The 23782-nt window shown below is 39.5% G+C and overlaps 1 long non-coding RNA gene across 1 annotated transcript in view; it reads right to left on the bottom strand.

Moving 5' to 3' along the window:
- Window positions 1–16171: 16171 nt before the first annotated feature.
- Window positions 16172–23782, bottom strand: part of LOC139039855 (uncharacterized) — a 47752-nt gene continuing 40141 nt past the window's right edge. Inside the window, exon 5 of the long non-coding RNA XR_011493061.1 lies at window positions 16172–16620. This is a non-coding gene — a long non-coding RNA (uncharacterized lncRNA). The remainder of the gene's footprint in view (window positions 16621–23782) is intronic.

Below are 23782 nucleotides of genomic sequence, written 5' to 3' on the forward strand. Positions count from 1 at the left end.
GGCCCCACACTTCTGAAGCTTATAGTCAGGTTGGGGAGAAACAATAATGAAGTAAACCAAGAAGTAAACTCTTCAGATGGTGATAAGACAATTTCAGAGAGTGATAAGACAGGTGAAGTCCATAATAGAGCTTAGTATAACGGTGTGTGGCTAAGAAGGGGCTACTTTAGCTGAGCTTCTTAGTGAAGGGCTCTCTGAAGAAGCAACTTCTGACTGGACAATGGAATGATGATGATGCTGACCATGCCAGGAAGTGGGGTCAGAGCCTTCCAGGTAGATGGAAGAACAAATGTGGTTACCCAGATAAAAAATGACAGTGAGGTTACAGCTAAGAGAATAAGAAGGAGATTTAAATCATATGTCGCCAGAGAGGTGGGCAGGGACCAGGCAGTGTCTACAGGGAAGGGACTTGGCAATTTAGTTGAAGCACAGTGGGAAGCCACTGGCATGCCTTAAGATGCGGATGAAGTGATTTGACATATATGCAAAAGGATCACTTTTGGTAGTAGTAATATGGCTAGAGCAGAAGCAGGAAGACCACAGGAAGCAGGAAGGTAATTGTCACCAGGACAACCAACATCAAACCCTCAGGTTCTGAGAAGCAGAAGAGTGAGTCTTAGCTCCATCATTTATATCCAAGTGTCTCTGGTCAAATCACTTAGTTTCTCTGAGCCTCTGAGTTTCATAGTCTGTAAAATGGATATTCTAGTTACCTAATGAAGCTGTAACTACTTCATAAGGATACTAGGAGAATCAGATAATATATGTGGAAGAGTTCATTATTCCTGAAGCACAGTAAATTTCCATTACTACTAATAAAGTATATTTCCTTGGATCCTACGTTTGAAGTTAGTGCCCAACATGTCAGAAGGATATAAGAGAACTAAATGGTAAAATAAGCAGATATACAAAAAGAAGCATTTATGTTAAGTACATATGAACTTTTACTTTTTTTAGTTTCTACATATTTTTCTGGATACTTGAGGTTTATTGTTCCCAAAAGTAATGATAATAATAATAAAATTTTGAATGCCTACAATTTCTAAGATACCGGGCTAAGTGTCATATTGATTAACTTCCATGAAATAGATACTACTATCCTTCCCATTTTACTAAAAAAGAGGACTGGGGCTCAGAGAGGTCAAATAACTTTCACAAGATCAACAGCTGTTGAATGCATTTGAGTCCAGACATTCTAATTCCAGAGTCTGTGCTTTTAACTGCTAGCTCTGCTGCTTATAATAAATTTGAGGGTTTTCTCAAACTAGAAGTCAATTTTGTCCTACAGAAAGATTAGGTATTTGATATATCTTGGTAGTAGCCAAAGGTTAAAAGTAGGTGAGTGTTAGCTTCTTTTCTTAGGTCAAACTCTGCTATATGAACAAATATTTATTAGCAAGCAGACCCCAAATGTATGTACAATGTGAGCTTATACTTTATGAGCTCACAGCTCTCATCAAATCTTTGGTCTTCTGAACACAATTTACATTATAGGTTGACCTGAAACGAATGTGACAATAGCCAGTGGCAGAAAGCAGCAACAATGCCTCTGTCAGGCAAACAGGTGTTCCAAGAATCAGAGGCAGAATACAGGACAATTCAGGGATACAACATAAGGCACTGATCCTAAAAATATTTCATTCCTAAGTATTTTATCATTTCTGATGCTATTGTAAATGGGACTGCTTTCTTAAATTTCTCTTTCAGATCATTGTTTGTATATAGAAATGCAAGTGAGTTTTGCATGTTGATTTTATATCCTGAAACTTTACTGAATTCGTTTATTAGTTCTAACAGATTTTTGGTGTAGTCTTTAGGGTTTTCTATATAAAAGATCACATCATCTGCAAACAGAGATCATTTTACTTCTTCCTTTCCAATTTGGATGCTTTTATTTCTTTTTCGTGATGGATTGTTGTGGCTAGGACTTGCAGTACAATGTTAAATAAAAGTGGTGAGAGTGGGCATTCTTGTCTTGTTCCTGATCTTAGAGGAAAGGCTTTTAACTTTTCACTGTTGAGTATGGCAACTGAAACCACAGAAATACATCAGAGAGGATCATAAGAAACTACTATAAACAACTATATGGCAACAAACTAGACAAGCTAGAAGAAATGGAAAAATTCTTAGAAACATACAACCCACCAAAACTAAATCAAGAAGAAGTAGAAAATATAAACAGACCAATTATTAGTAAGGAGATTGAATTAGTAATCAAAAATCTCCCAATGGACAGAAGTACAGAACCAGATGGCTTCACGGGTGAATTCTACCAAACATTTAAAGAACTAATACACGTCCTTCTCAAACTCTTCCAAAAAATTAAAGAGAAAAGGAACACTTCCAAACTCATTTCATGAGTCTACCGTTACCCTGATACCAAAGCCAGACAAAGACACTTACAAAAAAAGAAAATTATAGGCCAATATCCCTGATGAACACAGATGCAAAAATCCTCAACAAAATACTAGCAAACCACATTCAACAGCACATTAAAAGGGTCACACACCATAATCAAGTGAGATTTATCCCTGGGATGCAAGGATGGTTCTACATATGCAAATCAATAAATGTGATACACCACATTAACAGAACAAAGGATGAAAATTATAGGATCATCTCAATAGATGCAGAAAAAGCATTTGACAAAACTCAATATTCTTTCAAGCAAAAAATCTCTCAACAAATTAGGTGTAGAAGGAATGTACCTCAACATAATAAAGGCCATATATGACAAACTCATAGCTAACATTATACTTATTGATCATAAAAATAAAGGGCAAAGAATTGGCTACATTCTGTGTTCCTATAAGGGTGTAGAGGGTATTAAAATACTTTAGTCTGGTGTTCATCTAATATTTTTTCTTTATTGCCCCCAAAAGAGAAAACTTTAAGTTAATTTAACTTAAGGAGAGAAATTAAATATTAAGGCATAATATTTTTTCAGGTGGGGTTGTGTTTTGGAGGGCCGTGAAACCCTTGCAATATCTCAGACTTTTTTTCACCCCATCCCTCTCAAACAAATTTTGCCCACTTGCGGGATATATCTCTCCCATTGAGAGTGCATGCTTTAGTCAATCTCGTTCCTTTAAGACCCATCATTTCACCAATGAGAGCCCATTTTACCACCATTCACCTCTTGGAAAGTGGGACTCCTGATTAAGTCAACTGTCTCCCTATAGAGGGTAGCTTAACCTAACTAATGTGTTCATAACATCACACTATGCTGAAATATTTAAAAGTAAATGACAGACATAATAACAGGAATCCAGAACAAGAGAGTGGACAGAGAAAAGAGTTGTGTACAGGGAATAGTTCAGACCACAGTAGGAGAGAAAAGATGGGGTTTGGCTCTGGAGGAATATAAACAATGTGTAAATGAAAAGCAGCCCAAATTCTGTCACTACAGTTCCTCTCAGGTATGTGAAATGGCCTTTGAAGGTTCCTATTTCTGTAAGCGCCACATGGCAGTCAGTGAGAATTAGGCAGATGAGAGCAGTGGAACCTGAGAACAGTCAAGGGCACCTTTTGGGTCCTAGTAGGAAGGACATTATTTATGCCATGATTTCTTCTCTCAAAAGACGTTGCTTCTGCTGGGAGGAGTTCCAGTAGAGGCAAAGGCATGCTTGCATTCCTAAACTAGACCAAGTGGAAGGCTTTTACGGTGTGGGACCAAAGGCTGGGCCTAGAAATGATAACTTAGTGGTTTTAACTACAGCTGATATGCAGCAGGAATGCTTACTTGGCAAGAGAAAGCCTCACAGTTGGGGCTTTCAAGTTCTTGAAAGCTGTGGATCACCTGCCCAGAAAAAGTATGTAGGCTCACACAAATTCTGCAATCCATTTCAGAAGGTTCCTGGCCTATGACTCCAGTAGGGAAATTGATCTGGAATATGATGAAACTTTTTGCTGCTCAGCTTTAAAGAGATGTTTGTACCTTGGTGAATAATATGGTTGTATCATCATTTGTCACATTTCTATATTTATATTTTCTGGGTTCTTGTCCAGGATACCCGTCTCGAAATTTCAATGTTATACAAATGAGCGTTGTTTTCTCCTCGCTAGTGCATCATTATACTAACCAAGTCTATAAATGGGCTCGCCCTTTGAAATTGTGTACTCTCAGAACAGCTCAGATCTCAGGGCAGCTGATTCTGCTTGGCAGGTGTGGGATGTGTGATTGAGTCATTCTAGAATCTCAAAGAGATATTTGTTAGAGGGAACAGCACACAGAGACTGATTCAGTAGCTCCTTGGGTTCCAAACAGCCTGGTACTTACCACAGTCGACATTTGAAGGAAACTCCGCTGCTTCTGTAGTGGTTATCAAAAATGTAGAGGAGATGAAAGGAATACAAAAGCAGAAGTTCCAATGGGCAGACACAGTGGGAGGTGTGGAAGAGGGAGTTTTTTGTGGCCTGTTTTAAAACACTCATTTAAGATAAGGCTTAGGTAGCATGGGATGAAGAGCTGGCAGTTTAGCAGCAGATGTGGTCAAGTCCGTTGGGGCCCTTTTAGACTAAAAACAATAGAGCAGAGTGTAGCTCTGCCTCTGAAGCTGGGCTGCTTGCCTTTGAACCCTTGTTGCCGTGTTCCGTGTCCTTTCATCTCTCTGTGTCTCTGTGTCTACATCTATACAATGGACAAGCTACTAAGAGTATTCACTTCCAAGGCTTCTTCTGAGTATTCAGTGGGAAAATACATGCAAGGCACTTAGAACAATGCCTGGCAAGCAGTAAGCTCAGTGCCTATCTGTGCTCAAATTCACTGATACATTGCTTTAGAATGATCATACCTTGTGCTGTGTGGTCACGGCTGTCTGGGCCATTGAATAGAGAGATTTTATTGTTTCAAAGAATTTTCACGCTACAGTTACTACCTATTTAAAAGTATGAACTAGATATTCAAAGGAGAAAATCTCTGGCCACCATAGCAGTCAAATCAACTGGGACACAAGAGTCCATTAGTGCCTGTCATGTGTTTGGTCCTGCACAAAGCACTGAAGAAACCTACTGGAGGTGGATGTCCACACGTCTTCCTTGACTTCCATGAGTTTCTTATCTGGTCTCTTAATCAGAGTTTGGCCTACACAGTTATACATGCTTCTTAAAAAGTTACAGAAAAGAAGTGATGCAGGATGTCAGGAGGTATAACGATGTTAAGTATGGTATAAAATATTGAGGAGTTTAGCGGGCAGGAAGGATGCATTTGAAATGGGATAAAGTATACCTGTAAAGGCTTCTTGAAAGACAAGGACTTTGAAAAATTAGCAGGCCTTTGAGAGGGAGATTCGAGAAGAAAATGGATTCCAGGCAGGAAAAATAAGGCCATTGAAGGCCCAGAGGTGGGAATGGAGTGGAGTGTGTGTGTTGGTGGTGGTGGTGTTAGAAGAAGGGGTGCTGAAGAATGCACGGTCCCAGCAGAAGAAAACTGAACAGCACAGGTGAGAGAAGACCTTGTCATTGATGCTAAAGCTGCAGAGAAGGAAGAGGCTGAAGGAAAAGGGTGGATGATCTTGAGTGCTGAGTGCTGCTGTTATTTTATGGGCAGTGGAGGCTCAAAAGGTTTTTGAGCATGATTAGAACTGTGCTTAAGGCACCATTTGTAAACCACTTCATTCTTTTCAAAGTACTTTTTCATACTTTTTTTTGTTTTGTCGTTAGAGCAAGGCAGTGCGATACATAAAGGAGCCATTATTTGCCTCCTTTTTGCTTCATATTTGCCTGGGCATGCCATACACATTGCAGATAAAGCAGAAAGATCAAGAAATTGTCCTGCTCATGCCCAGAGAAGGATTAGGAGGAAGAGGATGGGATGATATGGACCACCTGTGGACCACTCTGCAAAGCTACTGGTTTGGAAGCAAGTCTACTTTTGTTCCAAACTGTGTCAAAAGTTTAATGAGAATGATGGCCTTATTCATAAAGTGTATCCATATTGTCATGATATCTTTAATATACCTATTATATTATAATTTAAGTCCTGAGACAAAAATCCAACATTTGTACACTGCTTTTAAATCAACGTAACATCATTTTATCATTTAATCATTTGACTTTCCCAGTAACTGACAGATAGATAGGTTAAAACGTGATTGATATTTCTATTATGACAAAACTAGCACTCAGAGAGGACCAGTGGCCAGTCAGAGGTGGCACAGTTAGCAAGAGATGGACTCAAAATCAAAGCAAGAACTTGAACTCTAGATTCTTTCAAAACTTCCATAGTCCATCATATTTTGCCAGCTGTTTCCGCTTAACTCAGTTAAAGCCATTATCCATCATTAGACAGTAAGCTTCTGTAGACTAAAGGGTATTTTCGGCTGTTACTAGAACTTTTCCTTGCCTGATTATTTGAGGCCTGTGGGTGGATGCCAAGATGGAAGACTACAAGTGGCTCATCTGAAACGGGGGCTGGACCTCTCTGCATGACACAGAAACTGGTCACCAGCATCAAGTGACTCTGCCATGGTTGACTTGGCTATGAGACATGTTACACTTTGTTGATTTTTTGGCCTGCCCTTCTCTCCTCCCATCTTCTACTCCCTTCACTCCCAGGCCAGAGGAGCTGGAGAATCTGACACCGGAGCTCTACCTTTTCTGGCTGGTTACCCATCTGTGTCAAAGTGGTATTGGCTTTGGCGCCCCAGTGGCTGGACTCAAGACCATTCTTCGGCAGCTGAGATGATTTCTTTCTGATGGATTCTTGACCTAGGAAGCCAGAAGAAGGTTATTTTTGCTTAGAGAGACCTCACAATTTCAATGATGAGTTTGGTTTTGGACATTTTTTAATGTCCTACTCAGTCCTTAAGAAATGAAAAGGGCTAGGTCATTTTCAAAGAAGTGACTTTGCAGGTTGGCATGTCAACGAGTGGGCCTGCAGCTGAGCTCATGCTCTCCAAGGCATATTTGTCCAAGATGAGGCAGAGAAACCAATAACCCCCCTGTTGTTTTGCATTACCTAAAAGCCAACCCCCCCACGGGGCAGAGGTGGATGTAGATTTTGGCATTCACACAAAAATGTTGAGAAACATTTGCAGCCTCTTTAGAACCTTGCAAAGTTAACAGTTTACCATGAGAAGGGACTGCTGGAGTGGCACATCCAAATTGAACTGAAAGGAGTAACTGCCTGTGGTGGAGATTAAGTAGTGTGATAGGGGAAAGCCCAAGATGAGTCCTGCCCTATGCATTCCATGGGATATCCTTGTGTATTCCAAACAGCAGGAATCTTCTCCTCTGAAACTATTGCCACTTAGCACTAAAGAAGTTTTGTTGAGTGAATGAATGGCTGCCCAGTGCATTCATCACTAAGACTTTAATGAAAACTTTACCATTCCCCAGAAGGCCCTTTGATGAATACATTTGTTCTTACATTCGATCAACAAATATTATAAAAATCTTCTAGACATCAAGCACTGTACTATGGTTATGATGGATATGACTAAGTCAGGGTTCACACGCTTGAGGAGCTTATCATCTAGTAGGGAGGACAGATAAGTGACAAATTGAAACAAGGTGAAAATGATGAGCACAGAATGCTGTGGAAGTTTATAGTGGGAGAAAAAAGTCCAGAACTGGCAAATCAAGGAGAGGGTCCAACGGTTAAAATAAACAAACAAACAGGAAATCAACTAGAAATCAATTCAGGAGTTACAGATAAAATGATAAAAGTAATGAAAACTACCATTTATTGAATATCCATTAAGTTTAAGGCCTTTTACATACATTGTTTCAAATATCCCATTTTATAATACCCATTTTCCAAATTAGGAAACTGAGACTCAAAAACTCACTTGAGTCCACACAACAAAAGATTGCCAGGGCTGAAGTTAGGATATATCTACCACTAAAGTTACTAAATACCTTGTGACTACAAGGTTGGTCATTAATTAATATTTCAATTTTTTACCCACTTCTGTGATATTCCACTATCCCCCCATATCTAATTCCAACCTAATTCTTTCATTAACTCAAGGCACTCTCTCTTTACGCATCTTGCCTACCTTATTTTTCACTGTAACACTTGTCACAATCTAACATACAATATGCTATATTTCATCAATTCTAAGATCTCCTTTTCATATTTTTGCATCTCTAAAGTTAGGATACATCAAAACATTAATGGCATGGTAAAGTTTGTGATGTCTTTTTCTTTGTTTATACATAAAAGTAACAGTGCATTTTCAAATTGATGGCGTCTGAAATTCCTTAAATAGGCAGTATTTTGCTGATGTTATATTGCTTATTATGTGTCTTCCTCCATTAGAATATAAGCTTTGAGAGGGTAGGGTTTCTGTCTGTCTTTTTCGTCCTTGTTCTCCCATCACTTGGAATGTTGTTGAATAAATTAATGATTGATTAGATATAGACAGTCTATTACATATCAGTAGCTCTGCGAAGTGCTAGATATAGACTGAGAAATAAAATAGATGTGGTCCTTGCTCTCCTGGAAGAGATGCAAATTAAACAAACAAATAAATACATAAATAAATGTTCAATATTATGTTAAGAGTTGGGAGAAGTGAAAACATTGAAGATACCATGCAAAGAATAAATGGGATAGTTTCTAAATTTAGGTTGTAAAGTCACGGTGGCCCTCTCCAAGCTGATATCAGAAGGGTGAAGGCAATAAATCCAAGAATCCAGACTACTGTGCATCCTGACACATACAATAGGCAATCTTAACCATCCCAGTCCACAATGTTTTCTCCCCATTTGCAACAATCTATGGCACTTATTGTATTTGCATGCACTTTTAGTTATATTTTTGCAGATATCCTTTCTATCCACCTGGATTACAAATGCATTCATCCTTCTGGTAGAACAGAAGGAGCGCTGGATGAGGAGACAATCAGCCTGGGTAGTACTTCTAGCTTTGCACCTCCTTTACAAATTGAGGAAGTTATACGAACTCTCCAGACCTTAGTACCCTTACCTATAAAATTAGGAGATTATATCTGAGAATCTCTAAGGTGTCACTGAGCTTCAACATTTAAATTTTGTAATTAGCAACCCATTTTAACAAACAGTTATTGAGGAGCTACGACATGCTAGGCTGCTAAACTTTCTGCAGGACACTGGAGGAATTAAGACGAAATAACGAAGACACAATCCATTTATTTAAGGTGTTTATGATCTTAAGGAGGAGACTGATACATTGATGACTTCAGTATAACGCAGCAGATAATTTCTTTTGCTTCTGAACTTTCAACGACTGTCATTGTCTTTCCTAGGTGTGAGCAACGTTTACCCTTTAGTAAAGGCATTTAACTCTTCCTGCCACCAACAGATGGGTCAAGTGGTCACATCAACTAGACACAGCTGTATCGGATTTGAGGGCTAATGGACAAGATGGAGCTTTGAGAACCTAAGCTGTTTGTAGAAAAAGAAGCCTCTGTATGCCAGGGTAACATGGGAATTGGAAGAAAGGGTCACTTTGCTCCACCTGAGTGGGGATGAGAGTTGGGGTGCTGTGGGGTGGGGCAAAGATGCTATTAAGGCAAGTTTTGTAGGGCGTTGATGTCTCAGTTGAATTTTGAAGGAAGAAGGAGCATTAAGCAGGTATACCAGTTGGCATACCTTCGACTACAAAATATAGACTACCCAGCTGAAGATAGCTTCCATAGGAAGTACAATCATTATTCCACATAATATGAAGTACAGAGCAGAGAAATTCCAGATTTAGTTCGATCGCTCAAAATGTCATTGAAGACTCAAGCTCTTTCTACTTTTCTGCTCTATTTTCCTCAGAATACTGGTTTTTGTTCTTAAGCTTTTCCCCTTATGATTGCAAGATGGCTGCCAAATGCCTTGGCATAGTATTTTAAGCAACTGGATAAAAAATAGCTGAAAGGGGATAACTTTTCTCAAAATCCTTTTTATCAAAGCAAAGAACCACATTTCCCCCACTTTCCACCCCAGTCTCAGCCGATTTCCTTTCAGGTCCCAGTGGCCATGACTGGGCCACATGTTGATGCTCTAATGCAAAGGAGGCTGAGAAAGTATGTACCTGGCATTTTCAGTCTCCATATTAGATGGCAGATTGTGTCTGCTGGGAGGAAGTGTGTGTGTGAAGCGGAGAAGCGGTGAATGGTGTGGTTGCTGGGTAAGCCTCCAACACTGTCTTCAAAACAGGAAAAGAAGGAGTGGGGAGTTAATAATGGATCTCATGCTCAGGCCCTGGCACAATCTTTTGCTTTCTGAATTGTAGGCATTCAATTGATATTTGTTGATTGTGAGATCATTGTCATAGAAATAGAAAATCAATGTCAGGTCAGGGAAGTGAGTAGTAAAATCAGTTATTCTTTCCAGCCATGACTGGCCGAAAAAATTTTAATTTTGTCACTTGAATTGGTGACTGTTGATATTTCTACTGGGTGGCTAAACTAAAATACTAACTCAACATCAGGAGAGGTAGTGGTGGTGTTTTTTTTAAAACCATGTCTAATTTGGCAACAGTTACATAATCTAAAAGCAAATCAGGGAAAAATCTGAGTTCAATGGAAAAAGACCAGATCCTAGGAAATGAAAGTTTACTAAAAACACCGTGTGTGGGATTCTAATGAAAAAAACAGAGTGTAAGATGGTCCTGGGGCTATGGAAAAAATTTAGTACGTCCTACTAAAGTACTTAGTGTCTATTGGTTACACATGGAAACCCACAACGAGGAAGCAGAAGAGGGCACCAAATTAGTCCATTTTTAAAATCAACTATATATCCAAAGCAGATGTTAACATTTTTTTAAAACTTTCTTTGCCTTTCTCACAAGTACAGACAAAACAGAAAGCCAAAAAGTTGTCTTCTGACTATAATAAAAACAACAACAAAAAGGATATTACACAGCGACTGAAAGAAGACATGAGTCATTGTGTTGGAGGGGTGTGAATTATTTTAAATAATTCATATGAAATAATACAGAGAGACTTCGAAATCAGATTGAGCATGTTGCAGCACACTCCACTGATCCTTTGAAATGACTTCTTTCCATGTCTTTTTAAGCCTGTTAAATCCTTTCACAGAATTGTGAGAGGTTGTCTGGAAAATGGAAAATGTTCGAGATGAGTTAAAGGTATGGGGTCATTTCCCACTGCTCTTTCTTCGATGAGATTGCTCCATTTTTAAGTCACTGGGGCTATTTAACTCCAACCACAATGTATTTTCAGTGTTGTTTTCATCTGGAGTTTTATTCCTTTGCTGCACTCCGCTCTACTTTTCTTCTCACGAATGCAAAGGCATGCCATAACTCAGGAAAAGAGGCCACAGAGGACCATAGGTGGTTGACTCCTCTTTAAATATTTCAAATATCATAGAGTTTGCTGTGATGTGTCAAGCCAGGTACCACTTTCTGCTGTAAATTTTTCTTTCCACTTGGACTAGATTCACAGACTTCTTGGAGTTATTATATGCTTTTGTTGATCCACTTTCTAAGGCCACTTGGGAGTTCCAAGATTCCTCCAAGTCCTTGAAGGTGATGATGTGATGTCTCCGCTTCTTTCAGCACCTCATAAGACCTGGTGCAGTGATTCTTCCTTAGGAGTCTATGTTAGAGTTATATAGGGAGCTTTTACCTGCACACAAGTGTCTGCTTGCCTTGGCACGCAAAACCAGAGTCTCTAGGGTTGGGCTTGCCAAATATACCTGGAAATGCTTCTTTGAGCTATTCTGATGGATAGGTGTGGTTCAAACCATTAGTCTGTTGGAAATCATAAATTTACTCTCAAAAAAGAAAACAAACAAAGAAACAAAAGAAATAGAAAGAAAAAAAAGTCTGCATAGGCCATTCCTGCATCTGATTACTACGATACCTAACCAGTGTGGTAATACTAGGAACTGGAGTGGTATAATGGTTAAGAGACCAAGTTCCTGGATTCAAATTTCTACTCTACTGTGTGACCTCCATCAAATTAAGTAGCTACTCTATGCTTCAGTTTACTCATCTGTGTAATGGGTATGATGATAATGCCTGCAGTAATTTTGGGATTAAATAATGTGCTAAATATAAGATTAAAAATTTATAACGTATTTGCTGATAGACTGGCATAAAGCAATTATCTAAGGTCAATTGTTATTATCCCACACTGCTCAGAGGCTCAGATTGTAGTCATAAAGTATTTTTGATAAAAAAATGCAAAAGTGAATGATTGTAAATAAGGGCATTTTATTTGATAGGCAGAATATTTAAAAATCTGAGATCCATAGTGGGATTTTGTTTGGGTCCTTGGTATTATGAATGTTGGGTCCATATTTTAATTAACAATTATATGAGCATTGAGAATGCCAGAGTCCCTTTTAACAGCATTTGTAAAACCCTAAGGTATCATAAAATGACATCTAGAAATCACTGGCTTGGGTAACTAAGGATGGTGTTATTTCCTGCAGACCAGGAATGCTTTGGGCTGCCCTATCCAATAAGATTAAGAATGCATTAAGGGCCAGCCCCGATGGCCTAGTGGTTGAAGTTTGGGGCACTCCACTTTGGTGACCCAGTAGGTCAGTAGCTGTGCTACGGTGGTGGCTCATGTACAAGAACTAGAAGGACTTACAACTAAAATATACAACTATGTACTGGGGCTTTGGGGGGCAAAAAAAAGAGAGAGAGAGAGAGAGAAAGGAAGATTGGCAACGGATGTTAGCTCAGGGTGAATCTTTGCCAGCAAAAAAAAATATATATTATGAATTAAAAAAAAGAAGAATGCATTTAGTGTATTAATAAGAATGCATAAGAAAACGGAAATTCTTAAAATGATATTATTCCATAGAGATATTTGAAAACAAGCATTCAGTAGTCATCATAAATAAAATCGGACATTTCTTGTAGCACTTTATTTTGTGCTTTAGAGCTTTTTTTTTTTAAATTATGAAAGGAAGTTGGGCACAGTAATCTAGTCAGTGCTTGGGAGTCTCCCACGGTTCTTAGCCTGGTCCTGAGCCTCTTCTGGGGATGTGTGAATATGATGTGAGTGACTTTTTAACACTATCTTCTCATAGTGATAGTATTTTGGGGTGGAGTTAGTAGAAATGTTGTAACAAAAATCTTTGCTTTTACCCCCAAATGTACAACATAGACATTAAGGCATCTGGTTCATTCAACAGAGAAGAATCATCTGACACAAACTTCTCTTTCAGCAACTCTGATTTACCATTGTACAGCTTTGTTAGCTTGGTTTGTAATATACTGTAAGCTCCACAGACACAGGACCAGATGCTCGCCGCAGTTCCTAGCATCAGCATCAGCAATGAGAGCATTCCAGAATTTTAGAATTGAAAGGAGTCTTATGGTGGGCCAAATATGATCCCCCAAAGATGTCCACATCCTAATGCCCAGAAGCTGTGAATACCTTAACCTTACGTAGTAAAAGGGACCTTGCAGACCTGATTAAATTAAGGGCCTTGAGATGAAGAGATTATCCTCGATTGTCAGGTGGGCTCAATCTAATCACAAGGAGCCTTATAAGAGGGAGGCAAGAGGATCAAGGTCAATAGAAGGAATTTGACAATGTAAGCAGAGATTGGAGTAATGGGGCCATGAGCCAAGGAACACTAGCAGCTTCTACATGCTGGTAGAAGCAAGAAACTGATTCTCCCCTGGAGTCTCCAAAAAGAATCAGCCTGATGATACATTGATTTTAGCCCCATAAGACTCATTTTGAACTATGTAATAATAAATCTTTGGGGTTTTTAAAAAGCCACTAATCTGTGATAATACATTACAACAAAAATAGGCAACTAATACAGACCTCTTAGATTATCAAATTCAATCCTCTTTATTTTTTTTTGAGGAAGATTAGCCCTGAGCTAACATCCACCACCAATCCTCCTCTTTTTAACTTTTGCTGAGGAAGATTGGTCCTGAGCTAACATCTGTGCCCATCTTCCTCTACTTTATATGTGGGACACCTGCCACAGCATGGTTTGATAAGTGGTGGGTAGATCTGTGCCCGGGATCTGAACCAGCGAACCCCAGGCCACCAAAGCAGAACGTGTAAACTTAACTGCTATGCCACCGGGCCGGCCTCTTCTTATTTTTGATTGAGTGATAGAAGGTCCAGAGAACTTGGTTATTCATTTATTCATTCATTCAACAACAATTTACTGAGCTGCTAACATCTGCTGTGCACTGTTAGCAGTAAGCATATGATCCATTCTATGCCTTTCTGAACCTTTCTCCCAGGACCCTGGGGACCAGAATCTGAAGTGGAGAGACACCCAGAAGAAAGATATTTGGAGTTGATGAATTCTGATGGTGGTACACCTGATCCCCAGAGCTACAGTCTTTCCATTCCTTCCAGAGGCTTAGTAATTTGCTTTTCTTTTGATATTTTGAGACACCTAGGTCCTTATGATAAATTCCTTCATTTGTGCAAGTTGGCTAGAGTGGGTTCCTGTGGCTGTTACACCCACTCTAGTAAATTATCTAAATAGTCAGTTGATAGCATCCTCTGGTCCCTCTAAAGTTTGTGATGGTGTTTTAGATCAACAATTTATTTTTAGCAAGATCATCGTATTCCACAGAAATAGTCTGCAGATCATTAGCCAACTGATGTTTACCCCAACAAGCTAAGTCCACAGCCTAATTGCAGCATTTGGGAAATATTTTTCTCTGTCTAAGCGGAAAGAAAAATGTGAGCCACACACTGAATTTGCAATCCTCTGATATCTGAGCTGCTAAAATCTGTTATGGAAAGAATAGTTTTGTTATAAATATGAATTTCATAAAATTTCCATGAATATTATCTACCATCAGCAACTAAGAAAATTGCCTTTGCTGGCTAACTTCTAAAACATAGCCTCAAAAAGGGTGATGGCAGATCTTTAATGCCTTAAATAAGTAGCTGTCATTCTGTTTAAGGAGTAGCAAGTTCTTCTAATAAAGAGAAAGGATAAGTCAGAGAGCGGAGGCACTGCCTGTATGGGCACAAGTCTATGAGGTTTGGCTGAATGATTTCAAGCACAGATCCTTGATGAATCTGGTCCTAGACACCCTTGAGACATCATTGTGTCTCCTCATACAGAACTTGCCAGACTCCAACGACAGCAAGGTTCAACAGATTGGTTTAGTGATTGAAGTTGCTCCACTATTTGATTTTCTTGATCAACTCAGTTAAGCACACTATGCCTTGAGATCCTTGACTAAAACATAGGACCACTAATAGTGTCTACATTCTAGCTGAATTATAAGGTTTAAATGAACTAAAACGTGGATGGTAGTCATAGAGATGTTCATAAACATTCTGATTCTCTTCTTCTTCTAGACAAGATTGAACATTCTCACCCATTTTGGAATGTGGTGGCCAAGCGACTGACTTTGGCCAACAAAATATGAGCAGAACTGACACCTGTCACTTCTGGGAGGAAGTCTGTAAGAGCCAGTGTTAGATTCACCGTCTCCTTGTCTGCCTTAGCAACATCGGTGGTCCAGATAGTGACTTCTCCATCCACCGGGTCCTAGAGTGAGGGTAATGCGATGCTGAGCCCCTAGCTGACCTGAAATAAATCTTTGTTGTTTTAAGCCACTGGTATGTTTTAGAGCTGTTTACATCTACCACATAAGCTAGCCTGCCTAGAATTCCATGGAAAGCATTTAACACCTAGTAACCTGTCAGTCTGGATGAGTGGTGAGGTCACAGGGGTGATTAATTTACTCACTTAACCAAAGCTTACTGATCATCATCTCTATGCCACACACAGTGAATTCCACGGTGAGGGGGCAGATAGAGTCCCTGACTTCATGGAGGTCACAATTATGCTGAGCCTGCTACCATTCCCAAACTGAGGTTAGCAATCAGAAAAGTTTCACATCCCTGCAGGAGAGGAAAATCGATGAAGCTGGGTGGGCCAAAACTCTTCATACAACAACAGAAGGGCAAAGAATAGTTATTCCTTACAAAACCCAGAGATCTAATGGGGACAGTGGGTTGATGTAGGTTCTGGGCATACCCCAAGATGTGATTCCTGCCTAGCTGTGGCCCCATTCTTGATGTTTCTTCTCTGAGTTCCCTGACTCAGTGTGTTACTACTGCAACCAATAAAATGGCCTTCTTTTATGGAACTCATTCCTAGTTCACTCACATGAATTCATACCCTGCCTTGCCCCTGCTAACCCAGGAGATCAAAACAAAACCAAATGTTTACCACCTTGATGTACCATCTGTCTACGCTGGTGTGTTAGACCCACCTGAGCTACAGCCTTAGGACAACTTTCTGAAGAAGCTGAGAAGCAACAAATCAAAGGGCTATTTACTTCACTCTCTTTCTGGAAATCAATGGCATTTGGTGAAGCATGATGACCATCCTCCCTGGGTTCCTGGCAGAGGGGCTGAGCTCTGTGATGTGGGGTCTCTCTTCCCTGGGGTGGGAAGGCAGAGGTCTCTGTTGCAGTTTTGTCTGCTCCCACATGAGAAGGAGTGCTGGTGGTGTTGGACTTTGAAAATCAGGGCAGGGCATCCTTTCATGTTGAATCCAGCGGTGCGCAGTCTAGGCCAGGCAGAGATGCCCCAGGCTTGGCTGCTACTGGGCAGAGTGCTCTGGGGCTTCCAGGTTTTCTCCTTGGCACCTCACAGAGAAGGAGAGAGAAGTTCTCTAGGAGAGTTGGTGATCAGCTTCTTCTTCATGCCCAGGAAAACTCTGAAATGAAACATACAGTTTTTCTGTGTTCTTGGTGTAACATTAAGCAGGATTGATGATTTAGGGAGAAAAACACATTGGCTTGGGATTCATGCTGCTTCAGTACAAATCCTGGTCTTGCCACTTACAAAACATGTGATTTAGGGTGAACTGTTTGTTCTCTCTGAGTCTCGGTTTTCTTACCCATAAAATGATAATATTAACATCTATTTTACAGGTGGCATTCAAAGAATTAAATGAGATAATATGTATTAAGCATTTAGCAGTGTCTGGGGCGTATTGTATCCTCAATATACGTTGGTGCCTTTTCCTTTTTCCTTTTAAAGCAGGGATGACTAAGTACTTGCTTTTATATCTTTGGGAGATCATTAGAAAGCATTGTGGCTTTTTGTATTGTACAATGTCTTTCACATGCATCATAATTTTTTATCCTCCCAATAACTTTATGAGCAAGTACTATTATGCTCATGTCATAGATAAAGAAACAGAGACTCAAAGAGATCAAGCAATTTGATCAATGATCACAAAGACATTACTTGTCATCGGTATGCCTTGCACTCAAGTCATTAGACCCAGAACCCCTTCTCTTTTTAGTCTTTGCTTTTTCTTTGAGATTCGGTGGGGTCTGACATTGTAGTCGCCAAAGATCAAGCCAGGTGAACACTGTCTTTGTCTACTAGTCTTCCTATTCCCACTGCCATTAGAAACACCTTGATCTAAGGTCAGCCCAGGCATGATGAGCCTTCATTGAGGAAGGAGGAGTTGTGTAAATGTTAGGTTGAGGGTGGCCCCCTTATTCTTTAAGACTGGGACACCACATTTTAATTCTGGTAGGGTCTCAGACAGGCAATCAAAAAGAGAAAAAGTGTACCTGCTATCTTTCCATCCCTCATCCCCAAACCCCACCTCCATCCCAGGGATGCTGATCTGCGTGGGCTACACCCCTTCTTGCAGTGTCACTGCTGGATGGTTGGGTTTCTCTACTGAAGGTTACTGCTTGTCTCAAGGTATTATCATTTTCTTCTGAGTTCCTTTAATCATGCTGTCTCCTCATTTTAGGGGGCCTAGAAGTGGTACCAGTCTCAGGATACTGTACACTCTTGTAAATTTTGCCTTATTAAACCTTCCTCAATTTGGCCTAATTTCCCGACAGGACCCTGAGTGACACAAGAGGTGGCTCCAAATGGTGCTAGGAAAATGTACCTTAAAAAATGGTAGATTATGGCTGTCAATATCAATTTCCTTACCCATCACCAAACCAAAGTCCTTAATTGCACAGTTGAAAAAACAGGACTGTTTTTCTCTTTTGTAAACTTAACTGCTATGCCACTGGGCCGGCCTCTTCTTATTTTTGATTGAGTGATAGAAGATCCAGAGAACTTGGTTATTCATTTATTCATTCATTCAACAACTGAGCTGCTAACATCTGCTGTGCACTGTTAGCAGTAAGCATATGATCCATTCTATGCCTTTCTGAACCTTTCTCCCAGGACCCTGGGGACCAGAATCTGAAGTGGAGAGACACCCAGAAGATATATGGGTATGCCAAAGGGTAACTTTGGCAGTATTTTAATTTGGTTTTCCCTATACAAGAAAACAGTTGGGATCCGGTGATGTGGACATAGTAAGTAATTTTTGATAGAGCTGAATCTCAAAAAACAGCCTAGCTGAACTTCAGAGGCAGTAAAATGTAATTGTCTTAGTCTACTTGGGCTACCATTAGAAAATACCATGGATTGGCTGGCTTAAACAACAGGACTTTATTTCCTCACAGCTTTGGACACTAGAAGTCCAAGATGAAGGTGCCCTCAGGGTTGGGTTGTGATGAGAGCTCTCTTCTTGGGTTGCAGATGGCCACTTTTTTGCTGTGTCCTCATATGGCAGAGAGAACAAGCTCTGGTGTCTCTTCCTCTTCTTATAAGGCCACTAATCCCATCATAGGAGCTTTACTCTCATGATCTCATCTAAAGCTAATAACCTCCCAAAGGTTTCACCTCCTAGCGCCCTCACATTGCGGGTCAGGGCTTTGACAAATGAATTCTGGGGGGACACAAACCCTTGGTCCATTACAATAATGTAGTGAGAGCAGAGGAGTCAGATTTCCTGGGTTAAAAAATCTCACTTCTATGACTTGCTAAATATCTGGCCCCGAACAATTTACTAAATCTCTTTGGACTTCAATTTCATCTTTTAAAAAATAGATTTTGCCTAATGAAGCTATTATAAGAATTAAATAAGTTAATATACCCATAAGACATTCCTGAAGATGGATGTCTATGTGTGAGATACCTCAGGAATGCAAGAAAGTAAACGAAAATATTGGAATTGCTCTGAGTTATTGAAAGGACCACACAACATTCCTTTAAAGTGACATGGAAACTACACACTTTGTTCATATGCTGAAGATCATACAGTATTGCTTCACAAAAAAGAAAATACATTTCATAAGTTTTTCTGAAATAGTTTCATATATATTTGTCCGCCTCTCATCTCCTAGTGACCTCTGTCAGAGAAATGCAACATCTCCAGGGAAGTTCTTGGTGCCTTATTCAGTAAGTAAACAGCAGCGTGTCACCCACATGTTACAATAAAAATTCTCAAAGCGGATTGCATCAGGAGCTTCGAGATACCTCTGTCCCATGCTCCCACTGAAACCGGACTTCCAACCTCCATTATCTCAGAATTGATTCCTACTTTACTGCCTCCCACTCTTACATCTCATCCCCTCATTTGTATTGGTAAAACTGAATGGATTGGCTTCCTACTAATGCCGTTTATGTGTCTCCCTCCTACTCTGTCCTCACAAAGTAGCACCCTGTTGGTGATTTGCAGTTTTTTATTTATCCCTTAGTGGCCATATTTTCTTGAGTAGAAAAAATTATGTTGGGCTTATAACCAAATGTTTGATTCTGCCATTCATTTATATGTTTATATTCCTTTCCCACCCAGCCCAGCCAGAAGTTGGAAGGAGCCAGAGACTCTCAGTAATGGAATTTTAGGGCTTCTTGGTAGCTTCTCCTGGTTTTACTCAATCCTTGGCCCTCAGAGAGTCAAGTAAAGAGCTACTTCTATGCTTTGCTTTCCTTTTTTACCCTCCGGGGTGGAGGGTATCTGCTGTTACTATCTCCCAAGGAGAATGTGAGGATGAGTCATGTGATTTCCAAATCTGTATACTCAATTTCCCCTGAACTCGAGATTTATCATCATCTACTTGGAAGTGTCTAATAGGCATCTCAAACTTGGCAAATCCAAGAAACAACTCTTATTTCTAACATGTATCCTCTTTGTCTCCCAAAAAATGTCAAAAACAAGACAAAATAAAACGAAAAACAGTAAAACCTCTTTTCTTCTAGCCCTCTCTAGTTCAGTAAATAATAACTTGAGTTGCTCTAGCTAAAAATCTTGGCACCATCCTTGACTTCTCTCTTTCTCTCATAGTCCGCATTCAATACACAACAAAACTGTGAGCTCTGCCTTCAGAATCTGTCTACTTCCCAGCATGGTCAATAGTGAAGCTCTACTTCAGGTTACTGATGCCTCTCACTTGGGTTACAACTCTAGCTTCCTAACTGTTTTCTCCCAGATTTCACCCTTATTCCCTGTATTAGTTATCTAAAGATGGATAACAAATCACCAAAATACTTTGTGGCTTAACACAACATACATTTATTATCTAACAGTTTCTGTAGGTCAGGGGTCTGAGCAAAGCTTATCTGTGTCTTCTGCTTCAGGGACTCAAATAAGACTGAAATCAAGGTGTGACCCAGGGCTAAGGTCTCATCTGAAGGTATGACTGGGGAAAGGTCACTTCTGAGCTCATATGATTGTAGACAAAGTTCAGTTCCTCATGGGCTATTGGACAGAGGATCTGAGTCCCTTGTTGGTGATTGGCAAGAGGCCAAACTTCTTTGCCATGTGGGCTTCTCCAACATGGTTTCTTACTTCATCACAGTGTGCAAGTCAAGAAAGCAATAGAGAGAGTCTGCTAATCATGGAAGCTACAATTTTGTATAATCTAATCATAGAAGCAATATCCCTTCACTGTTACCATATTATATTGGTTAAAAGCAAGTCACAGATCCTGTCCACACTCGAGGGGTGGGAATTACACAAGAGCATGAATACCAAGAGGCAGGAATTATTGAGTGCCATCTGAGAAGTTGCCTACTGCATTCTCCTATAGTTTATTTTTCGTGCAGTGGTCAGAGAGATTCTTTAAAGCATGAATCAGCATTTCATGCCTCTATTCCAAATCTTCCAGGTGTTTCCTATTTAACTCATACTAGACTCCAAATTCTTCACCATGGCCTTGCACCGTCTGCATGTCATCTTAAGCCACTCTCCCTCACTCACGCTGGTCCAGATGTACTGACTCCCTTCTGCTTCCTCAAACTCACCCAGCGCTGTCCTATTTCTGGGTTTTTGCACTGTGATTTACTCTGCCTGGAGCTCTTTTGTTCCAGATATATAACTTTGGCTTCACTTAATTCAGGCTTTTGCTCCTGTGTCATTTTTTTAGAGAGACCTTTCTGGACCATGCTATCTAAAACAGCAATTCCTTTATTGCTTTCTGCTCTTTATCTTTCTTTATTTTTACTCTCAATACTACTTTTCAACCACATAAAATATTATATACCACATTTCATTGTCTGTTTTTAACCACTAAAATTAAAGGTCCATGGAGTAAAGACTTTGTCTATTTTGTCATGCATATATATAAAATGACCTATTTGATAGAATAAAGGGGAAGTTTGTTAGGAAAAATGCAAGCACTACAGAAGGAGAAAAAAGAGAGTACTGATTTCTTCTAATAATTATCCTGTAATCATCCAAAAGAGGAAACCAAAGTACTATGTTCTGATCACTAGAGAGAGGTGTATCTTCCTTTAATTAAGATGAGCGTTCCTTCAAGGACATTCAGTTCCCTTTACTGCTATCTCATCAAGCAACTTTCTATCACTAACTCAGTTTTCTAATTACCTTGTTCCTAGGAAAGGCTGTGAATAGAGGGCTATTGGGCATAAGCGTTCTGATCACTACAGTTGTTGATTCTCACTGTTCTTAATACCTCCCTTAGTAATTCGTAAAGTGACATTACTGTTTATAAGGCAGCATTAGAGCCCAAATTTAGGTAAACTCACAGAATCAACGTTAAGAACCTGGAAAGTCAAGGACTCAGCTCTCCACTGTGATCTTCCTCTCCCCAACATGGCGGGAGCCTTGATGCAATGCATCAGGAAAACTTACCCAACCTTTCCCACTGCTGTCATCTGGTATTCCAGAAGGCATATACATTTTGAGAATGGTTAGATTCAAGATTCAAGTTTAGATGCAGCAATTGCAGATCCCCAAAATTAACCTCAATGAGCTTAAGGTTTATAGTTTGCTGCTGGGAAAAAAGGGAGACATTTCTGTGGCATTGACCACAAAGTTTACTTTTAATGGACAGATTTTCATTTGCAGCAAAACAAAATAAAAATGCAAAGGATATTTTTCTCTCAGTAGCTACCTAATAAAGCGTAAACTGGCCAACGTCCATGCCCTGCAGTGTGTTCCAGAAACACAAACAGGAAGTTAACATTTCCATAGCAATAACAATTCTGTAATAAAAGCTGAGGAGAAACAATAAAACAGAAGGTCAGGATAAAGGCAATTTACATTTTATTAACATCCTAACACTACATCAGCATAGATTTTAAATATTAAAATGGAGTCAAAGTATAGTTAGAAGAGCATTTGTACTCAAATATTTTTTCATTTTTAGGCACAGCTTTGCTCCGGTCTTGTAGTAAGGTGTAAACTTATATAACATTTCCAAATTCCCTCAACTTGTGAATTCTACCACATCATCTCATGGATAATTTTGCCCAAGCAAGTCTCTCTATTTCTGGTGGAAATGTTCTTTTCAAAGAAAAGCCGTTTGATTCATTGTGTTGTTTGTTTGCTCATATGCACTCCATTATTGTGAGACACTATACACTCTAATGAGCATAATGAAGACAGTGATTTGAAGCAAGTCAAACAAATTCTTCAGACATTCCTAGTAAGCCAACAGGGTGACAGATTGTCCTCTGGGCATGGACATAACCAGTAACTGGTAAGCTTTCCTCAATTGCCCAGTACTTGAATCTTTCTTTTCCAAACTGTTAAACATTCCTTCCCTCTAACTATGGAAGATGGAGTTGATTTCCTAAGAGAGTAATAAGATACTTCAACATTGTAGAGAGGAAGGATGAACTGAATGCCAAGGAGAGAGAAAAGGGGACATTCCCAGGTTGAGATGAGTGACCAGGAGATGACGAACCAGTGTTAAGGACAAAAGGGGAAGAAGAGGGAGTTCAGTTCCATAAACCATGAATTTGTGATTATGACCTTGAAATGAGCAAGATTCCATGGCCTTCTGTCCTTGTCAGATGATGGGCTTATAAGACAAAGAAAGTTGCTAACAATTGGGACACTGCTTTAAAAAATTGGAAAGCCTCTCATTGTGAGAGAATCTATCTTTCCTCAATTCTCTTTTGTTGTTTAAGGAATATATATCCAGTTTCTAAAAATGATTGTAAATGCCTTAATAGTAGTTGCTAAGCCTTCGACCCCTTTAAAAAGATCAAAGTAAATAAAATCTAAGTAAATTCTTGTCCCAAGGACGACTCTTCATCCTTGTTTATTTTCCCACTTCTGCTGTACTGAAATGTAATTTTAATGTGGCATATTGACACTGATTTTGAACATTAGTTGCAACTATATACGTTGCAGTTTACACATAATCCGGAGAAAAATAACTCCTTGTAAATCTATGTCCTAGACCTGGAGTGTCCTCACTTAGCTGCGTTGACAAGTGTGTTTTAATATGTCACAGTGCTGATGAGATTGAAGAATAGTCTCCTCAACTTAAATAAATGCAAGCCTGATAGCCAAAGAAAGAGTAACATGACCTTTCTTTGACTCTAGTTGTGATAAATTTATGTATTCATACTTAAAATAGACAAATTACTTTTCTTAACATAGTCCTAAGAGGGTTAAATACTAGCAAATACTATCTGAGTCTCAAAGTCCTGTAATTTAGTATACTGAGCACTTACAGGAAATTGGGTAAGAAATTGTGTAAATGGAATACTGCCCTCTTATGGTTCCACAAATCCTTCTAGGACCAAACATAAAA

Source organism: Equus asinus, chromosome 12 (genome assembly GCF_041296235.1).
Source record: "Equus asinus isolate D_3611 breed Donkey chromosome 12, EquAss-T2T_v2, whole genome shotgun sequence".
Classification (NCBI taxonomy): domain Eukaryota; kingdom Metazoa; phylum Chordata; class Mammalia; order Perissodactyla; family Equidae; genus Equus; species Equus asinus.